This window comes from Capra hircus, chromosome 15 (genome assembly GCF_001704415.2).
Source record: "Capra hircus breed San Clemente chromosome 15, ASM170441v1, whole genome shotgun sequence".
Lineage (NCBI taxonomy): Eukaryota > Metazoa > Chordata > Mammalia > Artiodactyla > Bovidae > Capra > Capra hircus.
In genome coordinates, this window is record NC_030822.1 from 50,721,459 (window position 1) to 50,733,805 (window position 12,347).

A 12,347-nucleotide genomic window follows, 5' to 3' on the forward strand; every position below is an offset into this window, starting at 1 on the left:
AGAGTTGGCTGTGATAGTACGTCAACAAAATTGATGGAATAAATGAATTAATTAATAACATTATAACATAATTCCACTGCTAATTGTATTATTGAGTTATACTCCAAAGAACCACTTGGAGACTCAATTGAGGGTGCATAGAAACCCTTAATCAAGTCTTCTGAGGCATGTTTTAAATGTTCTGAGGCATGTTTATTTTGGGCTCACAATAAAGCAGCTTCTTGGCTGCCCTGTTGTTCTCTGTGCTCTGTAAATGTTTAGCTCAGCAAAGTTGTATCACAGTAAGCATTGCTTCCAAGCCAGGAACTTGTCATAGGTAAACTTGGCTTTCCATTAAGATTAAATATCGTTCATAGGTATCCATCTGTTTTGGAAGGTTTAGTTGCTCACCTATCTCTGGAGGCTCCATTGAACTCTGTGAATATGTCATTTTAAAAAATGACACCGATTTTAAAATAACACTGAGTGCAATTAAATTGTACATAAGGTTAATTCCAAAAATTCAGCCAACTATTAAGACACTAGAAAGGTAATTCTCTTGAATACAAACATTTCTTGTTATTTATTTGTTCGAGGTTTAGAGCTAGTTATGTCTAAAAATCTTCAAGGAGTCTTCCCTGGTTGTCCAGTGATTAAGATTCCAAACTTCCACTGCATGGGTAAATAAATAAACCAGTATTACTCATTATTTAAAAAATAAATAAAAATTAAAAAAATAAAAATCTTTGAGGTACCTTCATATGATTCATTTAAACTTGACTTTTCTCCTGTAAAATTGTGAACAAAGGAAGTAAGATAGACTACAGAAATGGAAAATTTAATGAGTAAAAGAAAGATTCAGGGAGAACTCTGGAAGAGCAGGTAGTGTAATTCCATACATTTTACACGTAAAAGTTGTATTGCAATAGACATCACCTTAGTGCTAATAGACTGGCTTTCCACAAAATTAAAGGTCTCTCTTAATTTAATGACCCGATTCACTGATGCTTTGGTAGTTTTAAAACAGGCTACAGGGACTTCCCTGGTGGTCCAGTGGTTGGATGTCTGCCTTTCAGTGCAGGGGATGCTGATTTGATCCATGGCTGGGCAGCTAAGATCCCACATGCCACGGGGCAACTTAGCCCATGAGCCTGCCACAACTAGAGAGAAGCCAGCAAGCCAGAACAGAGAACCCAAGAGCCACAGTGAAGGATTCTCATGCCACCTTAAGACCTGACACAGCCAAATAGATAGATATTTAAAAAAAAACACCTGAACTGTACCCTTATAAAATTGTTAAAGATGATGAGAAACAAAGAGGCTACAAATACTTTGACCTTCCTTCCACTGAGTGGTGGGATCTACACCCTCTCTCCTAGGACCTGGATGGGCCTTTGGGACTGCCTCAACCAGCAGAGTAAAATGCCATGGATACTCGATGCTCTCTTGGGACATGTGTGTTGACAGCCATGCTGTGAGGAAGCCAGTGGAGGCACATAGAGAGCTCACGGGAGGGTATCCCCACAGACCTGACCAACAGCCCTGGCTAAGATCTCAGGTAACTACGTCACCTACCAGACGTGAATGAGTGAGTCTTCACATGGTTCCAGTCCCCCAGCCTTGGAGGATTTCTGACCATAGCCCCAGGCGTCATGGAGCAGAGATGAGTCACCCACTGTGCTGTGTCTTCTCTGAATTCCTTACCACCAAGTCCATGAGCAAATTTGTTGTGCTCCCGTGGCATGGTTGCTCTGTGCCACTAAGTTTGGGATAGTTTGTTGCAGAGAAATAGATAACTGGAACTCACTACTAGTTGAGGACTAGAATCTTGTCACAAGCCGGTTTTCCTGGCTCACCTTCCATGGTTCTTCCTTCATCTGCCTCTGCTACGCTCTTTTTTCTCCCCCAACCCCGCCCAGTTTGCTCTCCTTCATGGGCCTCTCTTCCACATTCCCTGGGCCTTTGCTAGTGCTAATCCTTCTTCCTGGGCTTGAACATCATAGACACCCAGATTTGAATCCTGTCTGGGCCTCTCAATAACACAATAATCAACCTCCCTAATCCTCACCAGAAAAATAGGGATAAAGACAGAACCTATGAATAGATTAAATGGCTAAAATGTATAATGTGCTTAGTGTCTCAGACATAGTAAACACTCAATAAATGTTAGCCATTATTATAAGTTCTTTATATACTCTTAAGTGAGTTTCTCCCTTTCATGGATCACAGCCTTGTCAGGGCAAAGGGGCTTGTGTAACTCAGTGAAGCTATGAGCCATGCCATGGAGGGCCACCCAAGATGGATGGGTCACAGTAAAGAGTTCTGACAAAACGCAGTCGGCTGGAGGCCAGAATGGAAAACTGCTTCAGTATTCTTACGGTGAGAACCCCATGAACAGTATGAAAAGGCAAAAAGATATTATACCAGAAGATAAGCCCCCATCCCCAGGTCAAAAGTTGTCCAATATGCTACTGGGGAAGAGTGGAGGGCAATTACTAATAGCTCCATAACTTATGCTGACTTCCCCGGTGACTTAGAGGTTAAAGTGTCTGCCTGGAATGCAGCAGACCAGGGTTCGATCCCTGGGTTGGGAAGATCCCCTGGAGAAGGAAATGGCAACCCACTCCAGTACTCTTGCCTGGAGAATCCCATGGAGGGAGGAGCCTGGTAGGCTACAGTCCATGGGGGTCGCAAAGAGTTGGACAAGACTGAGCAACTTCACTTCCATAACTTATACGCAGAGTACATCATGCAAAATCCCAGGCTGGATGAAGCACAAGCTGGAATCAAGACTGCTGGGAGAAATATCATCAACCTCAGACAAGCAGATGATACCATTCTAGTGGCAAGAAAGCGAGGGTGAAAGAGGAGAGTGAAAAAGCTGGCTTAAAACTCAACATTCAAAAAATGAAGATCACTGCATCCGGGCTGGAATCAAGACTGCAGGGAGAAATATCATCAACCTCAGACAAGCAGATGATACCATTCTAGTGGCAAGAAAGTGAGGGTGAAAGAGGAGAGTGAAAAAGCTGGCTTAAAACTCAACATTCAAAAAATGAAGATCACTGCATCCGGGTGCCATCACTTCATGGCAAATAGATGCAGAAAAAGTGGAAACAGTGACAGATTTTATTTTCTTGGGCTCCAAAATCACTGTGGATAGTGATGTAGCCACAAAATTAAAAGACACTTACTTCTTGGAAGAAAAGCTATGACAAACCTAGACAGCATATTAAAAAACAGACATCACTTTGCTGCCAAAGGTCTGTATAATCAAAGAAATGGTTTTTCCAGTAATCAAGTACAGATGAGAGTTGGACCATAAAGAAGGCTGAACACCAAAGAATTGATTCTTTTGAATTGTGGTGCTGAAAAAGACTCTTAAGATTCCCTTGGACAGCAAGGAGATCAAACCAGTCAACCCTAAAGGAAAGCAAGCCTGAATAATCACTGGAAGGACTGATGCTGAAGCTGAAGCTCCAATACTTTGGCCACCTGATGTGAAGAGCTGACTCACTGGAAAAGACCCTGACGCTGGGAAAGATTGAAGGCAAAGGACAAGAGGGCAGCAGAGGATGAGATGGTTGGATAACATCACCAACTCAATGGACATGAATTTGAGCAAACTCCAGGAGATAGTGAAGGTCAGGGAAGCCTTGCATGATACAGTCCATAGCATTGCCAACTAGACAGCAACAACAACAAAGGTGAGTTTCTATTGAACAGTCAAAGCTTAAAGGAAACCTTTTGACATTTAAGTTTGAGCTCATGTGTCAGTTTCTCTGTGAAGACATCCCCACCCACCAAACAAAATCAAACTGCTCCTTCTGTTATGCCTCCAAGCATTAATAGTTTTCACATTGTTTTATTATAGCTCTTAACAAGCAACTTATGATATACGTGACCCTTATTAGACCTCAAATCCCTCAAGGAAACCATTTAAGCAAAGGCCTCACAGAAGGGAAAAATGTCCTGTATTTGTCTTTTGTGTGAGTGTATGTGTGTATATATATGTATATGCACGTGTGTGTGTGTCTCCTACATATAAACCTTCAAGTTACAAACGTTTAAACTTGTGAACATGCATTCTCATGTCCAGTCACATAAGTGGGTTCATGCGTCTGGTGTACATTGTTATGTACATGGGTCATCTGCAAGCGGCTGTGCTTTTGTGTATTTTACTGTACAGAACTGTACAGAGGACAGTAGTTCAGTATCTTCACTTCTAGGCCAGAAGGTCCAGAAGCAATCAGTAAAAGCAGTGATGATGTGACTGGCGCTAGTACTTTTCAAAGTGCTGACCTGTAAGATTAAAAATGTTTTCTTATTTTGTGTGTTTGTTTTCATATATTATTTATGTGAAAAGTATTATAAACCTATTATAGTACAGTACTAGCCAATTGTGTTAGCTGGGTTCCTAGACTTACTTTGTTGGACTCAACAAATGCACTCTTGGAATGGAACTTATTTGTATGTAGGCGACTTGCTGTATATATATTTGGTACATAACTACATCAAATACCATAATGGGGAAAAGAATGTGAGCAATTGATTAGAAGGCTGTGACTGGATAAGACTCAAGAATTTACAGAACTTCAGTTTCTGTGGAGATATTGTCTCCATTCACAAACTTACACTTTGTAACTTTGTTAAGGAAACATAAATGAACTGTGGAAGTCCTGTCAGGAGAGATGTTTGCTTTCTATTTGTTCATTATTGTCCCTTGTGCCCCAGCCATTGTGGTGGATGTTGTACAATTTGGACTCCGTGGTCCACCGTTACATGCACTCCCTTGCAAATATCCCTAACTTCAGTGTCTCTCTTTTTCCTCTGTCCTTCTTGTCTGGCAAACTCAAGGATGAACCTTCTAGAGAAGGTGAGTACTGCTAGAGAAATTCACATACCTGAGCTGACTTTACTTCTGACTTTTAACTCAATATTGCTCACTCATCTTGGTGAGTTTTTCTGATTGCCCACTCCTTAAGATTCCTTCCGCTCTGTTCAAACTCCCTATACCCCTTTGTCTTCCCTCCTGCTGAGCAGATGACTTCACTTCAAACTTCATTAAGAAAAGTAATAAACACTGTTGGTGTGAACTCGCTTGTCTTCCTATGCTGCTGCTGCTGCCAAGTCGCTTCAGTCGTGTCCGGCTCTATGCAACCCCATAGACTGCAGCCCACCAGGCTCCCCCGTCCCTGGGATTCTCCAGGCAAGAACACTGGAGTGGGTTGCCATTTCCCTCTCCAATGCATGAAAGTGAAAAGTGAAAGCGAAGTTGCTCAGTCGTGTCTGACCCTCAGCGACCCCATGGACTGCAGCCCACCAGGCTCCTCCGTCCATGGGATTTTCCAGGTAAGAGTACTGCCGTGGGGTGCCATTGCCTTCCTATACCTTTCGCGAAAAGTCAGCCCGCACCTGTCCCCATTTCTTCTGCTAAAATGGAGACCCTGCCCCTCCGCCTACCAAAGGCCGACCTTCCCTCTGTGTTCTGGGTTTCTTCTGCCCTCATCCATTCAAGGTCTCCCACCCTTTGGTTTCCTCCTTGTTTATATGCTTCACAAGTCTCTTGTCTACTGGGTCCTCCCCATCACAACAGGAACGCACTCTAGTATTTCCTGTCTTCATGACTTTACATTCTATGCCCCTCCTCCTACTGCTCTATTTCTCTGCCCCTGTCTCAGCAAAACATCTTTAAACTAGTTGTTATACATGCTGTCTCTTGTCTCTCTCAATAGTCACTCTTTGGTTTACTCCAGTCTTGATTCTTTTTCCACCACTCTCCACTGAAACCATTCTTGTGAGGGTCACCAATGAGTACTTATAGTCCTTCTGTTTTCATTTTAAATTCATAGTAGCATTTGCTTCACTTAACCTCTCCCTCTTTTTTGGCCTCTGGGGCATCATTTAGTTTTCCTCTTTCACACCTGCTGCTCCTTCTTAGTCTCCTTAACTAGTTTATCCTCCTCTACCTTACCTCCAAATGTTAGAACTTCTTAGGGTTTATCCAAGGCCTCTTCTTTCCTTTCTTTCTCTAGTCTTGCCCTATGTCATGTCATCTATTGCACTTGTTTAAATAACATCTTCACACTGATGAAGTCTTTATTTTAAAAAATTGTTTTTGAAGACTTTTTTAATGTCTTCATTTTTGAAGTCTTGAATTTGTTACAATATTAGTTCTGTTTTATGTTTTGGTTTTTTGGCCATGAGTTCATTTAGGATTTTAGCTCCCTGACCAGGGATCAAACCTGTACCCCCCACATTGGAAGGCCAAGTCCTAACCTCTGGCCCACCAGGGAAGTCCCCAAGCTGATGAATTCTACATTACCAGCCCAGATTTCTCTGAGCCCCTAGGCTTACAAATTCAACTGCCTTTTTAATTAATTGCCTGTTTAACAAACAATGAATAGAGAAAAGGTGTCTATTTGTCCAGTTAGGAAATTCTGGGACAGGTTGCTGGGAGTCTTATAGAATGAGAAGTTGATATTCTTATAAGAAGACACTGGAATTATAGCAACCTAGAAAGAAGTGGGGAAAAGATCTCCCCAGCTTCTGGCATAGGAAGGAAATTTGGCCTGGGGGGTAGATAAGAGTCAAGGTGCTGAGATCATTCTGAGTCAGTATATTGTGGTGTGGGGGAAGGATGCTCTCACAGGATAGATATCAAATCCCTAGAGTTCACACCTTGGGAACTTCCCCCAACTTTTTCATAGAAGGCTTTGCAAACTCAGAGAGCTAGGCAATCAATGCCTTGGGGACCTTGGGGAGACTATTTAAAGGACTGAAGCATCTTCAAAAGAAAAGCAGCACTAAGGTATGCAACATGGAGGTTAGGGGTAGTACTGAAGCAGCAGAGACATTTTATAAGCCAGTGAGCACATATGAGATGGGGACCGTGCCAGTGAAAGACAGTCTTGTAAAGGTGAGTTTGCAAGCCCTCATGTGCCCAAGTTGCTGCAGGTGCTTTCACACACACACATACACACACACACAGCTTTTTGTTAAAAAATAGCTGGGAAAAACAGCATCTTCTATTACCCTCTTGGAGAACCACTATACCTATTCATATTATAAATGGTCCAAAAAGTTCTGCAGTACATAAAAGAGTTAAGCCATTTCATGAAGCATGTTCCAAACATATTTGGCCTCAGAGCCCTTTGTCATGAAATACCTTATAAAGTGTCACTGAACCCAATTGTTCCCCGAAACAGAGGACCACAGGGAGACAATGTTTTCTTGGGTACAGATTCAGACTCCATGGGTCCCAGGGAGTTATTTAAGAGGGGTCTGCAAATCCCTGTGTACCCCAAACCCTCACTGAATAAACAACAGTTCTCAAATATACACATACTACTTTTAAAAAATGTGTAAATACGTGACATTTTTAAAATACTAATTCTGTATAAAATATAGAGCTAGCGGGACGTTGTTGCATAGTACAGGGAGCTCAGCTTTGTGATGACCTCGAGAGGTGGAATGGATGGGGGCCAGAGAGTTCAAGAGGGAGGGGACGTATATATACTTACAGTTGATTCATGTTGTGTGGCAGAAACTAACACAACATTGTAAAGCAATTATCTTCCAATTAAAAAAATTAAAAATACTAATTCTTAATTATCCCATGATCCTATTATGTGGGAGCATGAAGGATATTTTTTTAAAAAAGTTCCAAAAAGCAAAACTTTAATTTGTTGGGTACTGGCAACTATTTGCATACCCTAAAGTATTTCTTGTGGAGAAGGCGATGGCACCCCACTCCAGTATTCTTGCCTGGAGAATCCCATGGATGGAGGAGCCTGGTGGGCTGCAGTCCATGGGGTCGCGAAGAGTCGGACATGACTGAGGGACTTCACTTTCACTTTCATGCATTGGAGAAGGAAATGGCAACCCACTCCAGTGTTCTTGCCTGGAGAATCTCGGAGACGGGGGAGCCTGGTGGGCTGCCGTCTATGGGGTTGTACAGAGTCAGACACGACTGAAGCAACTTAGCAGCAGCAAAGTACTCTTGCCTGGCAAATCCCATGGGCGGAGGAGCCTGGTGGGCTGCAGTCCATGGAGTCGCTAAGAGTTGGACACGACTGAGCGACTTCACTTTCACTTTTCACTTTCATGCATTGGAGAAGGAAATGGCAACCCACTCCAGTGTTCTTGCCTGGAGAATCCCAGGGACGGGGGAGCCTGGTGGGCTGCCGTCTATGGGGTCGCACAGAGTTGGACACGATTGAAGCGACTTAGCAGCAGCAGCAGCAGCAGCAAAGTATCATAAGGGATCTAAAAGGAATTTAAAGTATATGGGAGACTATGCACAGATTATATGCAAATACACCATTTTATATAAGGAACCTGAGCATCTACGAAAGATGGTCCTGGAATCAATCCCCTCCCCCACCTTGGGTACCGAGAGACAAATGCTCTGTGAATTTCTGTAGGGAAATGACCACCATTGGTTTCATACTAACTGTTCTGAAGCCACAAGTTTCAGGAACTTTTTGATGAAGTCAATGAGTCCTTGGATGGTTCGGGTTCGCTCTACAGCCCACTTCTTTGTTTTCGTTATAGGAGTGTCTCCCACAGCCTTTAGCAGGATGTTAATATTTTTCTTGGTGTCACCGAAAGGTTCCTCTGTTCCCAGAGAGACTGTAGCTGAAGAAGGGGGCTCTGGGGTGGCTGTTTCTGGGGAGACCTCCTCAGGGCCTTCAGCTTCAGGAGCAGTCGAGGGAGGGAGCTGCAGCCCAGACTCTTCAGCCATCTTGCTTGGAGAGCAAAGAGTATTTTATTATTTAAAAAAAAAGGAATTTCATTAGGAAAAGTTTGTGAATCAACCAACCTTAAAATGATTTTGATCGTATACATAACAGCTGATATCGTTTTGTGCTTAATATTCAGGTTCTGTGCTCAATGCTTCATAAAGACTGTCTCACTTAATCCTACAGCAATTCTATGAGGTAGGTACTCGTTATTATTCTCATCATATAGTTGAGAAAAACGAGGCTTAGTGAAATTAAGGGGAGGCATTTGTTGAGCATCACACAATAAAAGTGCTCAAGTTGGGATTTCAATCCAGAGTCTGACCCCAAAGCCTACATCTTAACCACTGGGCTGTCACCCCTTATCAGGACACTGTGTCCTGGGGGAGATAAGGCACAAGCCATACGTTTCAGCGTTGTCAGGGAAGAATGGAGATTTCTGTGTTTTACGGCAGCTGATGCTGTTCCTACGAAACTTGTCCATGGACCTCTCCTTCACCAGATGACACTCTGTCCTTCTCTTCATTAATTCTTCAATTTACAAAGGAAAAAAAAATGCAATTCAACATTTTCCAGGAAAATGAAGGCATGAGAAAAGAGACCTTTCCTCAACTTTTTTTCTCTTTTTAAAAAACCGCTTATTTTTACATGTTTATTTGTTTGGCTGCACCGGGTCTTAGTTGCTGTGTGCAGGAGCGCTGTGTTGCAGCACGTGGCCTCTAGACCCCTGACCAGGAATTGAATCCAGGCCCCCTGCATTGGGAGTGCCAAGTCTTAGCCACTGGACCACCAGGCAAGTCCCTCCTCAGCCTTCTCTCAGGTAAAAAATTAATGCTTTTCCCTCATGAAGTTACACCCATCTCCGCAGCACCTCACCGGGATTTGACCCAGAAAAAAAATTGAAAAAAGCACATCTCGACAGAATTACCAAGAAGCAAAACAATCCTGGAGGAGGGAAGCCTCAATGTGCTTTTCCTAAAAGAGGGGCTTCAGCATGGTTCATTTGAGTTCCATCACCTCACTTTTGGTAATGATGCTGAATTATCAGCACTCTTCTCAGTCAGAGACAAGACTTGTGATTTGAGTGAGTTAAGGTGTACCTTTGAACTTATGGCAAGGCTTAATATATATAATTTTTTAAAAGACCGACACACCGGAGAGCAAAAGAAAGGTGGACAATGTGATGGTGATCCTTCATGCATAAAGATGACGGTGATTGCCAAGTGCAGGTCCCTGACTCTCTGCCTCATAAATTGTCTGCTGAGTGCCACTGCCCAGCATCGCAGATTGGCACTGCTTTTGTCTTCCTCTCAACATATGGAACAGATTTTTGCTTACACATAAACACTACCATCCCATCCCAGATAGTATCCCAGCAGGAAAATGGAACATCAAATTGCTTTCCTGAGCTGATTTTCTTTTAGCAAGTTATTTTCCAGAGTTTTCCCAGCATGTCTCAAAAAGCACTTTAATACCTCAACTCCTGAGGGGCAACAATATATTATAAACGATGTATTGGGAAAAACATTCATTTAGGATCTAGATGGGAGTTAATAATTTAACTGCCTTTTAGAGAGCTTCATTTCAACCAGTGTAGATGATGCTTCTGTGCAAAAAACAAAACGTTAGAATAGTCTACTTAATACAATCAACCCTTGGACCACCCAGAGTAACAACGTTTGGCATAATTTCCTTTATAGATTAGTATGGAGCACTGTATTGCATAGATGTAAGTATTTATATATATATATGTATATGTAAGTATTTAAATAGATAGATAGATAGATGTATCTATGTATGAGGGCTTGCCTGGTAGCTCAGCTGATAAAGAATCTGCCTGCAATGCAGGAGACCTGGATTTGATCCTTGAACTGGGAAGATCCCCTGGAGGAGGACATAGCAACCCACTCCAGAATTCTTGCCTGGAGAGTCCCGTGAACAGAGGAGCCTGGTGGGCTACATCCATGGGATCTCAAAGAGTCAGACACATACAGCACAGTACAGCTATGTATGAGTGTTCTTCCAGGTAAAAGCAGAGCAAAGGACTTCCCTGGCAGTTCAGTGGCTAAGACTCTGTGTTCCCAACGCAAGGGACATGGGTTTGATCCCTGGTTGGACAACTAGATCCTACTAAGAGTTTGCATGCTGCAACCAAAAAAATAAAATAAAAGCAGGGTGAAAAGAGAAGAAGAAAACAAGGGTAAGAAAAAGGTGACTCCAAGGTGAGGTTTAAATAATGTACACAGTGATGATGCACAGTTACTGTTCGGTCTCAGACTGAGCCTCCCAGATATTCATTCGAAAAAGGAAATGAACTTTGTCTGTTCACAGCATCAGAAGGATAAAATCAAGTACCCAAAGGATTTTTTAAGCTGTTTTTGGCACCAAGATCAGACAGGGCTCTTTCCCTAGAGGTCTGGTAAAATGGATACTATGTGATACAGTGAACATCAGACTCACAAACATTCTTTACAATAGAGTTAGTGACATTCACTGGGCTGTTTCTCATAAAGACCCTCCATCACAGCTAATAGCATCTTGCTAAAGGGTAATTCTTTAAGAATAATTCTTTATGGGCCCAGTATAGACTGTATAATCAGTTCTCTGCTGATCAACAAAGGGCAACCAGAAACTGAAACCAAAAAAAGCTTTTATTATTAAAATAGACTGGCTAGTTATCATCTATGTGCAAGAAGTTAGGTTTTGCCAGTAAATGCTTTACAGAGTTGTTTTATTCAGCTTGAAGTCTCCTATGCCTTTCCCACCAGCATGTAATACCAGAAGGAGGCTGTAGTTGATAGCAGTGCACAGTAGCAGCTTGGGAAAGTGTCCTTGTCCTCATCAACATCGTCACCATCATCATCACAAGCTCTTCCATTTCTTGGGCCTTTATCACTTACTGAGTTCTCTCTATATATATGGGCTTCCCTTGTGGCTCAGTTGGTGAAGAATCTGCCTGCAGTGTGGGAGACCTGGGTTTGATCCCTGGGTTGGGAAGATCTCCTGGAGGAGGGCATGGCAACCACTCCCATATTCTTGCCTGGAAAACCCACATGGACAGAGGAGTCTGGTGGGCTATAGTCCATGGTGTCACAAAGAGTCGGACACAACTAAGCAACTAAGGACAACACACACATATACACTCACACATATATATACATTTATCTATATACACATTTTGGGGCTTCCCAGGTTGGCACAGTGGGAAAGAATCTGCCTGCCCATATAGGAGATGCAGGAGATATTTGATCTCTAGGTTGGAAAGATCCTCTGGAGCAGGAAACAGCAACCCACTCCAGTAGGAAATGGCAACCCACTGTCCTGGGAAATCCCATGGACAGAGGAGTCTGGCAGGCTACAGTCCATAGGATCACAAAGAGTCAGACACAACTGAGCAACTGAGCACGCGCACATATATATGTACTTCACCTGTTTTATCTCTGTAACCCTCCCAGCAATACTGCAAGACATTTTATTTTATCAACAAGACATTGAAGTTAGGGAGTTTGGGATGGACAGGAACACGCTGCTACATTTAAAATGGATAACCAACACAGATCTGCTGTGCAGCACAGGGGACTCTGCTCAAAGTTATGTGGCAGCCTGGATGGGAGGGGTTTTGGG

General features: G+C 42.8%; 1 pseudogene; it reads right to left on the reverse strand.

Moving 5' to 3' along the window:
- LOC108637616 lies at positions 8,426-8,725 on the reverse strand (annotated as a pseudogene).